The sequence below is a fragment of the Schistocerca serialis genome, chromosome 12, assembly GCF_023864345.2.
Source record: "Schistocerca serialis cubense isolate TAMUIC-IGC-003099 chromosome 12, iqSchSeri2.2, whole genome shotgun sequence".
NCBI lineage: Eukaryota > Metazoa > Arthropoda > Insecta > Orthoptera > Acrididae > Schistocerca > Schistocerca serialis.
In genome coordinates this window covers 155,371,795-155,387,887 of record NC_064649.1, presented here as the reverse complement: position 1 = coordinate 155,387,887, position 16,093 = coordinate 155,371,795, and positions in this window count along the sequence as shown.

Below are 16,093 nucleotides of genomic sequence, written 5' to 3'. Positions count from 1 at the left end.
CATTTTATTTCCAAAGTGTAGTAAATCTTTTTGTTTATTCACAGCAGGGTGATCGCACTACAAGGCTGCAATTTTTATTTGCCCTTCAAGTGGGCTTTTGGTGGAAATGACACTCCACCAGCAGCATGTAGTCCACGTGAGGGGGCTGGGATGGGGGGGCGAGCAGGAGAGGACAAGTTGTTCTTTTATTGGTATGTACTCAGGCTTTATAGTGTTTGAAAGAATGTTCTTTCAAGTTCATATAAGAATAAAGCATTTTATTTCCAAAGTGTAGTAAATCTTTGTTTCCTCACAGCAGGGTGACCGCACTACACGGCTGCAATTTTTATTTGCCCATCAAGTGGGCTTTTGGTGAAAATTACACACCACCAGCAGCATGTTGTCCACGAGAGGGGGGTGGGATGGGGGGGGCGAGCAGGAGAGGTCAAGTTGTTCTTCTATTGGTATGTACTCAGGGTTTATTGTGTTTGAAAGAATGTTCTTTCAAGTTCATATAAGAATGTAGCATTTTATTTCCAAAGTGTAGTAAATCTTTGATTTCTCACAGCAGGGTGATCGCACTACAAGGCTGCAATTTTTATTTGCCCATCAAGTAAGCTTTTGGTGGAAATGACACACCACCAGCAGCATGTTGTCCACGACAGGGGGGTGGGATGGGGGGGCGAGCAGGAGAGCACAAGTTGTTATTCTATTGGTATGTACTCAGGCTTTATAGTGTTTGAAAGAAAGTTCTTTCAAAGTTCATACTAGAATGTAGCATTTTATTTCCAAAGTGTAGTAAATCTTTGTTTTCTCACAGCAAGGTGATCGCACTACAAGGCTGCAGTTTTTATTTGCCCATCAAGTGGGCTTTTGGTGGAAATGACACACCACCAGCAGCATGTTGTCCACGAGAGGGGGATGGGAAGGGGGGGCGAGCAGGAGAGGACAAGTTGTTCTTTTATTGGTATGTACTCAGAGTTTATTGTGTTTGAAAGAATGTTCTTTCAAGTTCATGTTTGAATGTAGCATTTTATTTCCAAAGTGTAGTAAATCTTTGTTTTCTTACAGCAGGGTGATCGCACTACAAGGCTGCAATTTTTATTTGCCCATCAAGTGGACTTTTGGTGGAAATGTCACACCACCAGCAGCATGTTGTCCACGAGAGGGGGGTGGGATGGGGGGGCGAGCAGGAGAGCACAAGTTGTTCTTCTATTGGTATGTACTCAGGCTTTATAGTGTTTGACAGGAATGTTCGTTCAAGTTCATATAAGTATGTAGCATTTTATTTCCAAAGTGTAGTAAATCTTTGTTTTCTCACGGCAGGGTGATCGCACTACAAGGCTGCAATTTTTATTTGCCCATCAACTGGGCTTTTGGTGGAAATGGCACACCACCAGCAGCATGTTGTCCACGAGAGGGGGGTGGGATGGGGGGGCGAGCAGGAGAGGACAAGTTGTTCTTCTATTGGATTGTACTCAGGATTTATAGTGTTTGAAAGAATGTTCTTTCATGTTCATATTGGAATGTAGCATTTTATTTCCAAAGTGTAGTAAATCTTTGTTTTCTCACAGCACAGTGATCGCACTACAAGGCTGCAATTTTTATTTGCCCATCAAGTGGGCTTTTGGTGGAAATGACACACCACCAACAGCATGTTGTCCACGATAGGGGGCTGGGATGGGGGGGCAGCAGGAGAGGACAAGTTGTCCTTCTATTGGTATGTACTCAGGCTTTATAGTGTTTGAAAGAATGTTCTTTCAGGTTCGTATAAGATTGTAGCATTTTATATCCAAAGTGTAGTAAATCTTTGTTTTCTCACAGCAGGGTGATCGCACTACAAGGCTGCAATTTTTATTTGCCCATCAAGTGGGCTTTTGGTGGAAATGACACACCACCAGCAGCATGTTGTCCACGAGAGGGGGGTGGGATGGGGGGGCGAGCAGTAGAGGACAAGTTGTTCTTCTATTGGTATGTACTCAGGTTTATAGTGTTTGAAAGAATGTTCTTTCAAGTTTATATTAGAATGTAGCATTTTATTTCCAAAGTGTAGTAAATCTTTGTTTTCTCACAGCAGGGTGATCGCACTACAAGGCTGCAATTTTTATTTGCCCATCAAGTGGGCTTTTGGTGGAAATGACACACCACCAGCAGCATGTTGTCCACGAGAGGGGGGTGGGATGGGGGGGGGGCGAGCAGGAGAGGACAAGTTGTTCTTCTATTGGTATGTACTCAGGCTATATAGTGTTTGACAGAATGTTCTTTCAAGTTCATATAAGAATGTAGCATTTTAATTCCAAAGTGGTGTAAATCTTTGTTTTCTCACGGCAGGGTGATCGCACTACAAGGCTGCAATTTTTATTTGCCCATCAAGTGGGCTTTTGGTGGAAATGACGCACTACCAGCAGCATGTTGTCCCCGAGAGGGTGGTGGGATGGGGGGGCGAGCAGGATAGGACAAGTTGTTCTTCTATTGGTATGTACTCAGGCTTTATAGTGTTTGAAAGAATGTTCTTTCAAGTTCATATAAGAATGTAGCATTTTATTTCCAAAGTGTAGTAAATCGTTGTTTTCTCACAGCAGTGTGATCACACTACAAGGCTGCAATTTTTATTTGTCCATCAAGTGGGCTTTTGGTGGAAATGATACACCAACAGCAGCATGTTGTCCACGAGATGGGGGTGGGATGGGGGGGGCGAGCAGGAGAGGACAAGTTGTTCTTCTACTGGTATGTACTCAGGCTTTATAGTGTTTGAAATAATGTTCTTTCAAGTTCATATAAGAATGTAGCATTTTATTTCCAAAGTGTAGTAAATCTTTGTTTTCTCACAGCAGGGTGATCGCACTACAAGGCTGCAATTTTTATTTGCCCATCAAGTGGGCTTTTGGTGGAAATGATACACCAACAGCAGCATGTTGTCCACGAGATGGGGGTGGGATGGGGGGGCGAGCAGGAGAGGACAAGTTGTTCTTCTATTGGTATGTACTCAGGCTTGATAGTGTTTGAAAAAATGTTCTTTCAAGTTCATATAAGAATGTAGCATTTTATTTCCAAAGTGTAGTAAATCTTTGTTTTCTCACTACAGGGTGATCGCACTACAAGGCTGCAATTTTTATTTGCCCATCAAGTGGGCTTTTGGTGGAAATGACACACCACCAGCAGCATGTTGTCCACGAGAGGGGGGTGGGATGGGGGGGCGAGCAGGAGAGCACAAGTTGTTATTCTATTGGTATGTACTCAGGCTTTATAGTGTTTGAAAGAATGTTCGTTCAAGTTCATATAAGAATGTAGCATTTTATTTCCAAAGCGTAGTAAATCTTTGTTTTCTCACAGCAGGGTGATCTCACTACAAGGCTGCAATTTTTATTTGCCCATCAAGTGGGCTTTTGGTGGAAATGGCACACCACCAGCAGCATGTCGTCCACGAGAAGGGGGTGGGATGGGGGGGCGAGCAGGAGAGGACAAGTTGTTCTTCTATTGGTATGTACTCAGGATTTATAGTGTTTGAAAGAAAGTTCTTTCAAGTTCATACTAGAATGTAGCATTTTATTTCCAAAGTGTAGTAAATCTTTGTTTTCTCACAGCAAGGTGATCGCACTACAAGGCTGCAATTTTTATTTGCCCATCAGGTGGGCTTTTGGTGGAAATGACACACCACCAGCAGCATGTTGTCCACGAGAGGGGGATGGGAAGGGGGGGCGAGCAGGAGAGGACAAGTTGTTCTTCTATTGGTATGTACTCAGAGTTTATTGTGTTTGAAGGAATGTTCTTTCAAGTTCATGTAAGAATGTAGCATTTTATTTCCAAAGTGTAGTAAATCTTTGTTTTCTCACAGCAGGGTGATCGCACTACAAGGCTGCAATTTTTATTTGCCCATCAAGTGGACTTTTGGTGGAAATGACACACCAGCAGCAGCATGTTGTCCACGAGAGGGGGGTGGTATGGGGGGGCGAGCAGGAGAGCACAAGTTGTTCTTCTATTGGTATGTACTCAGGCTTTATAGTGTTTGACAGAAATGTTCGTTCAAGTTCATATAAGTATGTAGCATTTTATTTCCAAAGTGTAGTAAATCTTTGTTTTCTCATGGCAGGGTAATCGCACTACAAGGCTGCAATTTTTATTTGCCCATCAAGTGGGCTTTTGGTGGAAATGGCACACCACCAGCAGCATGTTGTCCACGAGAGGGGGGTGGGATGGGGGGGCGAGCAGGAGAGGACAAGTTGTTCTTCTATTGGATTGTACTCAGGATTTATAGTGTTTGAAAGAATGTTCTTTCAAGTTCATATTAGAATGTAGCATTTTATTTCCAAAGTGTAGTAAATCTTTGTTTTCTCACAGCACGGTGATCGCACTACAAGGCTGCAATTTTTATTTGCCCATCAAGTGGGCTTTTGGTGGAAATGACACACCACCAACAGCATGTTGTCCACGAGAGGGGGCTGGGATGGGGGGGCAGCAGGAGAGGACAAGTTGTCCTTCTATTGGTATGTACTCAGGCTTTATAGTGTTTCAAAGAATGTTCTTTCAGGTTCGTATAAGATTATAGCATTTTATATCCAAAGTGTAGTAAATCTTTGTTTTCTCACAGCAGGGTGATCGCACTACAAGGCTGCAATTTTTATTTGCCCATCAAGTGGGCTTTTGGTGGAAATGACACACTACCAGCAGCATGTTGTCCACGAGAGGGGGGTGGGATGGGGGGGCGAGCAGGATAGGACAAGTTGTTCTTCTATTGGTATGTACTCAGGCTTTATAGTGTTTGAAAGAATGTTCTTTCAAGTTCATATAAGAATGTAGCATTTTATTTCCAAAGTGTGGTTAATCTTTGTCTTCTCACAGCAGTGTGATCACACTACAAGGCTGCAATTTTTATTTGCCCATCAAGTGGGCTTTTGGTGGAAATGATACACCAACAGCAGCACGTTGTCCACGAGATGGGGGTGGGATGGGGGGGCGAGCAGGAGAGGACAAGTTGTTCTTCTATTGGTATGTACTCAGGCTTTATAGTGTTTGAAATAATGTTCTTTCAAGTTCATATAAGAATGTAGCATTTTATTTCCAAAGTGTAGTATATCTTTGTTTTCTCACAGCAGGGTGATCGCACTACAAGGCTGCAATTTTTATTTGCCCATCAAGTGGGCTTTTGGTGGAAATGATACACCAACAGCAGCATGTTGTCCACGAGATGGGGGTGGGATGGGGGGGCGAGCAGGAGAGGACAAGTTGTTCTTCTATTGGTATGTACTCAGGCTTTATAGTGTTTGAAAGAATGTTCTTTCAAGTTCATATAAGAATGTAGCATTTTATAGTGTTTGAAAGAGTGTTCTTTCAAGTTCATTTAATAATGTAGCATTCTATTTCCAAAGTGTAGTAAATCTTGGTTTTCTCACAGCAGGGTGATCGCACTACAAGGCTGCAATTTTTATTTGCCCATCAAGTGGGCTTTTGGTGGAAATGACACACCACCAGCAGCATGTTGTCAACGAGAGGGGGGTGGGATGGGGGGGCGAGCAGGAGAGGACAAGTTGTTCTTCTATTGGTATGTACTCAGGCTTTATATTGTTTGAAAGAATGTTCTTTCAAGTTCATATAAGAATGTAGCATTCTATTTCCAAAGTGCAGTAAATGTTTGTTTTCTCACACCAGGTTGATTGCACTACAAGGCTGCACTTTTTTTTGCCGATCCAGTGGGCTTTTGGTGGAAATAACACACCACCAGCAGCATGTTGTCCACGAGAGGGGGGGTGCGATGGTGGGGGCGAGCGGAAGAGGACAAGTTGTTCTTCAATTGGTATGTACTCAGGCTTTATAGTGTTGAAAGAATGTTCTTCCAAGTTCATATAAGAATGTAGCATTTTATTTCCAAAGTGTAGTAAATCTTTGTTTTCTCACAGCAGGGTGATCGCACTACAAGGCTGCAATTTTTATTTGCCCATCAAGTGGGCTTTTGGTGGAAATGATACACCACCAGCAGCATGTTGTCCACGAGAGGGGGGTGGGATGGGGGGGGCGAGCAGGAGAGGACAAGTTGTTCTTCTATTGGTATGTACTCAGGCTATATAGTGTTTGAAAGAATGTTCTTTCAAGTTCATATAAGAATGTTGCATTTTATTTCCAAAGTGGTGTAAATCTTTGTTTTCTCACAGCAGGCTGATCGCACTACAAGGCTGCAATTTTTATTTGCCCATCAAGTTGGCTTTTGGTGGAAATGACACACTACCAGCAGCATGTTGTCCACGAGAGGGGGGTGGGATGGGGGGGCGAGCAGGATAGGACAAGTTGTTCTTCTATTGGTATGTACTCAGGCTTTATAGTGTTTGAAAGAATGTTCTTTCAAGTTCATATAAGAATGTAGCATTTTATTTCCAAAGTGTAGTAAATCTTTGTTTTCTCACAGCAGTGTGATCACACTACAAGGCTGCAATTTTTATTTGCCCATCAAGTGGGCTTTTGGTGGAAATGATACACCAACAGCAGCATGTTGTCAACGAGATGGGGGTGGGATGGGGAGGGCGAGCAGGAGAGGACAAGTTGTTCTTCTATTGGTATGTACTCAGGCTTTATAGTGTTTGAAATAATGTTCTTTCAAGTTCATATAAGAATGTAGCATTTTATTTCCAAAGTGTAGAAAATCTTTGTTTTCTCACACCAGGGTGATCGCACTACAAGGCTGCAATTTTTATGTGCCCATCAAGTGGGCTTTTGGTGGAAATGACACACCACCAGCAGCATGTTGTCCACGAGAGGTGGGTGGGATGGGGCGGCGAGCAGGAGAGGACAAGTTGTTCTTCTATTGGTATGTACTCAATCTTTATAGTGTTTGAAAGAATGTTCTTTCAAGTTCATATAAGAATGTAGCATTTTATTTCCAAAGTGTAGTAAATCTATGTTTTCTCACAGCAGGGTGATCGCACTACAAGACTGCAATTTTTATTTGCCCATCAAGTGGGCTTTTGGTGGAAATGACACACCACCAGCAGCATGTTGTCCACGAGAGGGGGGTGGGATGGGGGGGCAAGCAGGAGAGGACAAGTTGTTCTTCTATTGGTATGTACTCAGGCTATATAGTGTTTGAAAGAATGTTCTTTCAAGTTCATATAAGAATGTAGCATTTTATACTGTTTGAAAGAATGTTCTTTCAAGTTCATTTAATAATGTATCATTTTATTTCGAAAGTGTAGTAAATCTTTGTTTTCTCACAGCAGGGTGATCGCACTACAAGGCTGCAATTTTTATTTGCCCATCAAGTGGGCTTTTGGTGGAAATGACACACCACCAGCAGCATGTAGTCCACGAGAGGTGGGTGGGATGGGGGGGGCGAGCAGGAGAGGACAAGTTGTTCTTCTATTGGTATGTACTCAGGCTTTATATTGCTTGAAAGAATGTTCTTTCAAGTTCATATAAGAATTTAGCATTTTATTTCCAAAGTGCAGTAAATGTTTGTTTTCTCACACCAGGGTGATCGCACTACAAGGCTGCAATTATTATTTGCCCATCAAGTGGGCTTTTGGTGGAAATAACACACCACCAGCAGCATGTAGTCCACGATAGGGGGGTTGGGATGGGGGGCGAGCGGAAGAGGACAAGTTGTTCTTCAATTGGTATGTACTCAGGCTTTATAGTGTTTGAAAGAATGTTCTTTCAAGTTCATATAAGAATGTAGCATTTTATTTCCAAAGTGTAGTAAATCTTTGTTTTCTCACAGCAGGGTGATCGCACTACAGGGCTGCAATTTTTATTTGCCCATCAAGTGGGCTTTTGGTGGAAATGACACACCACCAGCATCATGTTGTCCACGAGAGGGGGGTGGGATGGGGGGGCGAGCAGAAGAGGACAAGCCGTTCTTCTATTGGTATGTACTCAGGCTTTATAGTGTTTGAAAGAATGTTCTTTCAAGTTCATATAAGAATGTAGCATTTTATTTCCAAAGTGTAGTAAATCTTTGTTTTCTCACAGCAGGGTGATCGCACTACAAGGCTACAATTTTTATTAGCCCATCAAGTGGGCTTTTGGTGGAAATGACACACCACCAGCAGCATGTTGTCCACGAGAGGGGGGTGGGATGTGGGGGCGAGCAGGAGAGGACAAGTTGTTCTCTATTGGTATGTACTCAGGATTTATAGTGTTTGAAAGAATGTTCTTTCAAGTTCATATAAGAATGTAGCATTTTATTTCCGAAGTGTTGTAAATCTTTGTTTTCTCACAGCAGGGTGATTGCACTACAAGGCTGCAATTTTTATTTGCCCATCAAGTGGGCTTTTGGTGGAAATGACACACCACCAGCAGCATGTTGTCCACGAGAGGGTGCTGGGAGGGGGGGGGGGGGGGGGGCAAGTGTTAGAGGGCAAGTTGTTCTTCTATTGGTACGTACTCAGGCTTAATAATGTTTGAAAGAATGTTCTTTCAAGTTCATATAAGAATGTAGCATTTTATTTCCAAAGTGTAGTAAATATTTGTTTTCTCACACCAGGGTGATTGCACTACAAGGCTGCAATTCTTATTTGCCCATCAAGTGGGCTTTTGGTGGAAATGACACACCACCAGCAGCATGTCGTCCACGAGAGTCTGGTGTGTTGGGGTGGGGGGGAGGGGGGGCGAGCGTCTGAGGACAAGTTGTTCTTCTATTGGTATGTACTCAGGCTTTATAGTGTTTGAAAGAATGTTCTTTCAAGTTCATATAAGAATGTACCATTTTATTTCAAAAGTGTAGTAAATCTTTGTTTTCTCACAGCAGGGTGATCGCACTACAAGGCTGCAATTTTTATTTGCCCATCAAGTGGGCTTTTGGTGGAAATGACAGACCACCAGGAGCATGTTGTCCACGAGAGCGGGGTGGGATGGTGGGGCGAGCAGGAGAGGACAAGTTGTTCTTCAATTGGTATGTACTCTGGCTTTATAGTGTTTGAAAGAATGTTCTTTCAAGTTCATTAAAGAATGTAGCATTTTATTTCCAAAGTGTAGTAAATCTTTGTTTTCTCACAGCAGGGTGATCGCACTACAAGGCTGCAATTTTTATTTGCCCATCAAGTGGGCTTTTGGTGGAAGTGATACACCACCAGCAGCATGTTGTCCACGAGAGGGGAGTGGGATGGGGGGGCGAGCAGGAGAGGACAAGTTGTTGTTCTATTGGTATGTATTCAGGCTTTATAGTGTTTGAATGAATGTTCTCTCAAGTTAATATAAGAATGTAGCATTTTATTTCCAAAGTGTAGTATATCTTTGTTTTCTCACAGCAGGGTGGTCGCACTACAGGGCTGCAATTTTTATTTGCCCATCAAGTGGGCTTTTGGTGGAAATGACACACCACCAGCAGCATGTTGTCCACGAGAGGGTGCTGGGGGGGGGGGGGGGGGGGGGGGGGAGGGGGCAAGTGTTAGAGGGCAAGTTGTTCTTCTATTGGTACGTACTCAGGCTTAATAGTGTTTGAAAGAATGTTCTTTCAAGTTCATATAAGAATGTAGCATTTTATTTCCAAAGTGTAGTAAATCTTTGTTTTCTCACACCATAGTGATTGAACTACAAGGCTGCAATTCTTATTTGCCCATCAAGTGGGCTTTTGGTGGAAATGACACACCACCAGCAGCATGTTGTCCACGAGAGCGGGGTGGGATGGGGCGGCGAGCAGGAGAGGACAAGTTGTTCTTCTATTGGTATGTACTCAGGCTTTATAGTGTTTGAAAGAATGTTCTTTCAAGTTCATATAAGAATGTAGCATTTTATTTCCAAAGTGTAGTAAATCTTTGCTTTCTCACAGCAGGGTCATCGCACTACAAGGCTGTAATTTTTATTTGCCCATCAAGTGGGCTTTTGGTGCAAATGACACACCACCAGCAGCCTGCTGTCCACAAGAGGGGAGTGGGATGGCGGGGCGAGCAGGAGAGGAAAAGTTGTTCTTCTATTAGTATGTACTCAGGCTTTATAGTGTTTGAAAGAATGTTGTTTCAAGTTCATATAAGAATGTAGCATTTTATTTCCAAAGTGTAGTAAATCTTTGTTTTCTCACAGCAGGGTGATCGCACTACAAGGCTGCAATTTTTATTTGCCCATCAAGTGGGCTTTTGGTGGAAATGACACACCACCAGCAGCATGTTGTCCACGAGAGGGGGGTTTGGGGGTTTATGTGGGAGCGAGCAGGAGAGCACAAGTTGTTCTTCTATTGGTATGTACTCAGGCTTTATAGTGTTTGAAAGAATGTTCTTTCAAGTTCATATAAGAATGTAGCATTTTATTTCCAAAGTGTAGTAAATCTTTGTTTTCTCACAGCAGGGTGATCGCACTACAAGGCTGCAATTTTTATTTGCCCATCGAGTGGGCTTTTGGTGGAAATGACACACCACCAGCAGCATGTTGTCCACGAGGGGGGGGTGGGATGGGGGCGCGAGCAGGAGAGGACAAGTTGTTCTTCAATTGGTATGTAGTCAGGCTTTATAGTGTTTGAAAGAATGTTCTTTCAAGTTCATATAAGAATGTAGCATTTTATTTCCAAAGTGTAGTAAATTTTTGTTTTCTCACAGCAGGGTGATCGCACTACAAAGCTGCAATTTTTATTTGCCCATCAAGTGGGATTTTGGTGGAAATGACACACCACCAGCAGCATGTCGTCCACGAGAGGCTGGTGTGTGGGGGGGGGGGGGGGGGGGGGGAGGGGGGATTGGGGGCGAGCGTCTGACGACAAGTTGTTCTTCTATTGGTATGTACTCAGGTTTATAGTGTTTGAAAGAAAGTTCTTTCAAGTTCATATAAGAATGTAGCATTTTATTTCCAAAGTGTAGTAAATCTTTGTTTTCTCACAGCAGGGTGATCGCACTACAAGGCTGCAACTTTTATTTGCCCATCAAGTGGGCTTTTGGTGGAAATGACACACCACCAGCAGCATGTTGTCCACGAGAGGGGAGTGGGATGGGGGGGCGGGCAGGAGAGGACAAGTTGTTCTCTATTGGTATGTACTCAGGATTTATAGAGTTTGAAAGAATGTTCTTTCAAGTTCATATAAGAATGTAGCATTTTATTTCAAAGTGTAGGAAATCTATGTTTTCTCACAGCAGGGTGATCGCACTACAAGGCTGCAATTTTTATTTGCCCATCAGGTGGGCTTTTGGTGGAAATGACACACCACCAGCAACATGTTGTCCACGAGAGGGGGGTGGGATGGGGGGGCGAGCAGGAGAGGACAAGTTGTTCTTCTATTGGTATGTATTCAGGCTTTATAGTGTTTGAAAGAATGTTCTATCAAGTTCATATAAGAATGTAGCATTTTATTTCCAAAGTGTAGTAAATCTTTGTTTTATCACAGCAGGGTGATCGCACTACAAGGCTGCAATTTTTATTTGCCCATCAAGTGGGCTTTTGGTGGAAATGACACACCACCAGCAGCATGTTGTCCACGAGAGGGGGCGTGGAGGGAGGGGGGGCGGGGCGAGCGTAAGAGGACAAGTTGTTCTTCTATTGGTATGTACTAAGGCTTTATAGTGTTTGAAAGAATGTTCTTTCAATTTGATATAAGAATGTAGCATTCTATTTCCAAAGTGTAGTAAATCTTTGTTTTCTCACAGCAGGGTGATCGCACTACAAGGCTGCAATTTTTATTTGCCCATCAAGTGGGCTTTTGGTGGAAATGACACACCACCAGCAGCATGTTGTCCACGAGAGGGGGGTGGGATATTGGGGCGGGCAGGAGAGGATAAGTTATTCTCTATTGGTATGTACTCAGGATTTATAGTGTTTGAAAGAATGTTCTTTCAAGTTCATATAAGAATGTAGCATTTAATTTCAAAGTGTAGTAAATCTTTGTTTTCTCACAGCAGGGTGATCGCACTACAAGGCTGCAATTTTTATTTGCCCATCAAGTGGGCTTTTGGTGGAAATGACACACCACCAGCAGCATGTTGTCCACGAGAGGGGGGTGGGATTGGGGGGCGAGCAGGAGAGGACAAGTTGTTCTTCTATTGGTATTTACTCAGGATTTATAGTGTTTGAAAGAATGTTCTTGCAAGTTCATATAAGAATGTAGCATTTTATTTCCAAAGTGTAGTAAATCTTTGTTTTCTCACAGCAGTGTGATCGCACTTCAAGCCTGCAATTTTTATTTGCTCATCAAGTGGGCTTTTGGTGGAAATGACACACCACCAGCAGCATGTTGTCCACGACAGGGGGGTGGGATTGGGGGGCGAGCAGGAGAGGACAAGTTGTTCTTCTATTGGTATTTACTCAGGATTTATAGTGTCTGAAAGAATGTTCTTGCAAGTTCATATAAGAATGTAACACTTTATTTCCAAAGTGTAGTAAATCTTTGTTTTCTCACAGCAGGGTGATCGCACTACAAGGCTGCAATTTTTATTTGCCCATCAGGTGGGCTTTTGGTGGAAATGACACACCACCAGCAGCATGTTGTCCACGAGAGGGGGGTGGGATTGGGGGCTGCGAGCAGGAGAGGACAAGTTGTTCTTCTATTGGTATGTAATCAGGCTTTATAGTGTTTGAAAGAATGTTTTTTCAAGTTCATATAAGAATCTAGCAGTTTATTTCCAAAGTGTAGTAAATCTTTGTTTTCTCACAGCAGGGTGATCGCACTACAAGGCTGCAATTTTTATTTGCCCATCAAGTGGGCTTTTGGTGGAAATGACACACCACCAGCAGCATGTTGTCCACGAGAGGGGTGTGGGATGGGGGGGCGGGCAGGAGAGGACAAGTTGTTCTTCTATTGGTATGTACTCATGCTTAATAGTGTTTGAAAGAATGTTTTTTCAAGTTCATATAAGAATCTAGCATTTTATTTCCAAAGTGTTGTAAATCTTTGTTTTCTCACAGCAGGGTGATCGCACTACAAGGCTGCAATTTTTATTTGCCCATCAAGTGGGCTTTTGGTGGAAATGACACACCACCAGCAGCATGTTGTCCACGAGAGGGGAGTGGCATGGGGGGGCGGGCAGGAGAGGACAAGTTGTTCTCTATTGGTATGTACTCAGGATTTATAGAGTTTGAAAGAATGTTCTTTCAAGTTCATATAAGAATGTAGCATTTTATTTCAAAGTGTAGTAAATCTTTGTTTTCTCACAGCAGGGTGATCGCACTACAAGGCTGCAATTTTTATTTGCCCATCAGGTGGGCTTTTGGTGGAAATGACACACCACCAGCAACATGTTGTCCACGAGAGGGGGGTGGGATGGGGGGGCGAGCAGGAGAGGACAAGTTGTTCTTCTATTGGTATGTACTCAGGCTTTATAGTGTTTGAAAGAATGTTCTATCAAGTTCATATAAGAATGTAGCATTTTATTTCCAAAGTGTAGTAAATCTTTGTTTTATCACAGCAGGGTGATCGCACTATAAGGCTGCAATTTTTATTTGCCCATCAAGTGGGCTTTTGGTGGAAATGACACACCACCAGCAGCATGTTGTCCACGAGAGGGGGCGTGGAGGGGGGGGGGGGGGGGGGGGCGAGCGTAAGAGGACAAGTTGTTCTTCTATTGGTATGTACTAAGGCTTTATAGTGTTTGAAAGAATGTTCTTTCAATTTGATATAAGAATGTAGCATTCTATTTCCAAAGTGTAGTAAATCTTTGTTTTCTCACAGCAGGGTGATCGCACTACAAGGCTGCAATATTTATTTGCCCATCAAGTGGGCTTTTGGTGGAAATGACACACCACCAGCAGCATGTTGTCCACGAGAGGGGGGTGGGATAGGGGGGCGGGCAGGAGAGGACAAGTTGTTCTCTATTGGTATGTACTCAGGATTTATAGTGTTTGAAAGAATGTTCTTTCAAGTTCATATAAGAATGTAGCATTTAATTTCAAAGTGTAGTAAATCTTTGTTTTCTCACAGCAGGGTGATCGCACTACAAGGCTGCAATTTCCATTTGCCCATCAAGTGGGCTTTTGGTGGAAATGACACACCACCAGCAGCATGTTGTCCACGAGAGGGGGGTGGGATGGTTGGGCGAGCAGGAGAGACAAGTTGTTCTTCTATTGGTATGTACTCAGGCTTTATAGTGTTTGAAAGAATGTTCTTTCAAGTTCATATAAGAATGTAGCATTTTATTTCCAAAGTGTAGTAAATCTTTGTTTTCTCACGGCAGTGTGATCGCACTTCAAGCCTGCAATTTTTATTTGCTCACAAGTGGGCTTTTGGTGGAAATGACACATCACCAGCAGCATGTTGTCCACGAGAGGGGGGTGGGATTGGGGGGCGAGCAGGAGAGGACAAGTTGTTCTCCTATTGGTTTGTACTCAGCATTTATAGTGTTTGAAAGAATGTTCTTGCAAGTTCATATAAGAATGTAGCATTTTATTTCCAAAGTGTAGTAAATCTTTGTTTTCTCACAGCAGGGTGATCGCACTACAAGGCTGCAATTTTTATTTGCCCATCAGGTGGGCTTTTGGTGGAAACGACACACCACCAGCAGCATGTCGTCCACGAGAGGGGGGTGGGATTGGGGGCGAGCAGGAGAGGACAAGCTGTTCTTCTATTGGTATGTACTCAGGCTTTATAGTGTTTGAAAGAATGATCTTTCAAGTTTATATAAGAATGTAGCATTTTATTTCCAAAGTGTAGTAAATCTTTGTTTTCTCACAGCAGGGTGATCGCAATACAAGGCTGCAATTTTTATTAGCCCATCAAGTGGGCTTTTGGTGGAAATGACACACAACCAGTAGCATGTTGTCCACGAGAGAGGGGTGGGATGGGGGGGGCGAGCAGGAGAGGACAAGTTGTGTTTCTATTGGTATGTAATCAGGCTTTATAGTGTTTGAAAGAATGGTCTTTCACGTTCATATAAGAATGTAGCACTTTATTTCCAAAGTGTAGTAAAGCTTTGTTTTCTCACAGCAGGGTGATCGCATTACAAGGCTGCAATTTTTATTTGCCCATCAAGTGGGCTTTTGGTGGAAATGACACACCACCAGCAGCATGTTGTCCACGAGAGGGGGGTGGGATGGGGGGGCGAGCAGGAGAGGACAAGTTGTTCTTCTATTGGTATGTACTCAGGCTTTATAGTGTTTGAAAGAATGTTCTTTCAAGTTCATATAAGAATGTAGCATTTTATTTCCAAAGTGTAGTGAATCTTTGTTTTCTCACAGCAGGGTGATCGCACTACAAAGCTGCAATTTTTATTTGCCCATCAAGTGGGCTTTTGGTGGAAATGACACACCACCAGCAGCATGTTGTCCACGAGAGGGGGGTGGGATGGGGGGGCGACCAGGAGATGACAAGTTGTTCTTCTATTGGTATGTACTCAGGATTTATAGTGTTTGAAAGAATGTTCTTTCAAGTTCATATAAGAATGTAGCATTTAATTTCCAAAGTGTAGTAAATCTTTGTTTTCTCACAGCAGGGTGATTGCACTACAAGGCTGCAATTTTTATTTGCCCATCAACTGGGCTTTTGGTGGAAATGACACACCACCAGCAGCATGTTGTCCACAAGAGGTTGGTGTGGCGGGGCGAGCGTAAGAGACCAAGTTGTTTTTTTATTGGTATGTACTAAGGCTTTATAGTTTTTTTAAGAATGTTCGTTCAAGTTCATATAAGAATGTAGCATTTTATTTCCAAAGTGTAGTAAATCTTTGTTTTCTCACAGCAGGGTGATCACACTACAAAGCTGCAATTTTTATTTGCCCATCAAGTGGGCTTTTGGTGGAAATGACACACCACCAGCAGCATGTTGTCCACGAGACGGTGGTGGGATCGGGGGGCGAGCAGGAGAGGACAAGTTGTTCTTCTATTGGTATGTACTCAGGCTTTATAGTGTTTGAAAGAATGTTCTTTCAAGTTCATATAAGAATGTAGCATTTTATTTCCAAAGTGTAGTAAATCTTTGTTTTCTCACAGCAGGGTGATCGCACTACAAGGCTGCAATTTTTATTTGCCCATCAAGTGGGCTTTTGGTGGAAATGACACACCAGCAGCAGCATGTTGTCCATGAGAGGCGGGTGGGATGGGGGGGCGAGCAGGAGAGGACAAGTTGTTCTTCTATTGGTATGTACTCAGGCTTTATAGTGTTTGAAAGAATGTTCTTCCAAGTTCATATAAGAATGTAGCATTTTATTTCCAAAGTGTAGTAAATCTTTGTTTTCTCACAGTAGGGTGAACGCACTACAAGGCTGCAATTTTTATTTGCCCA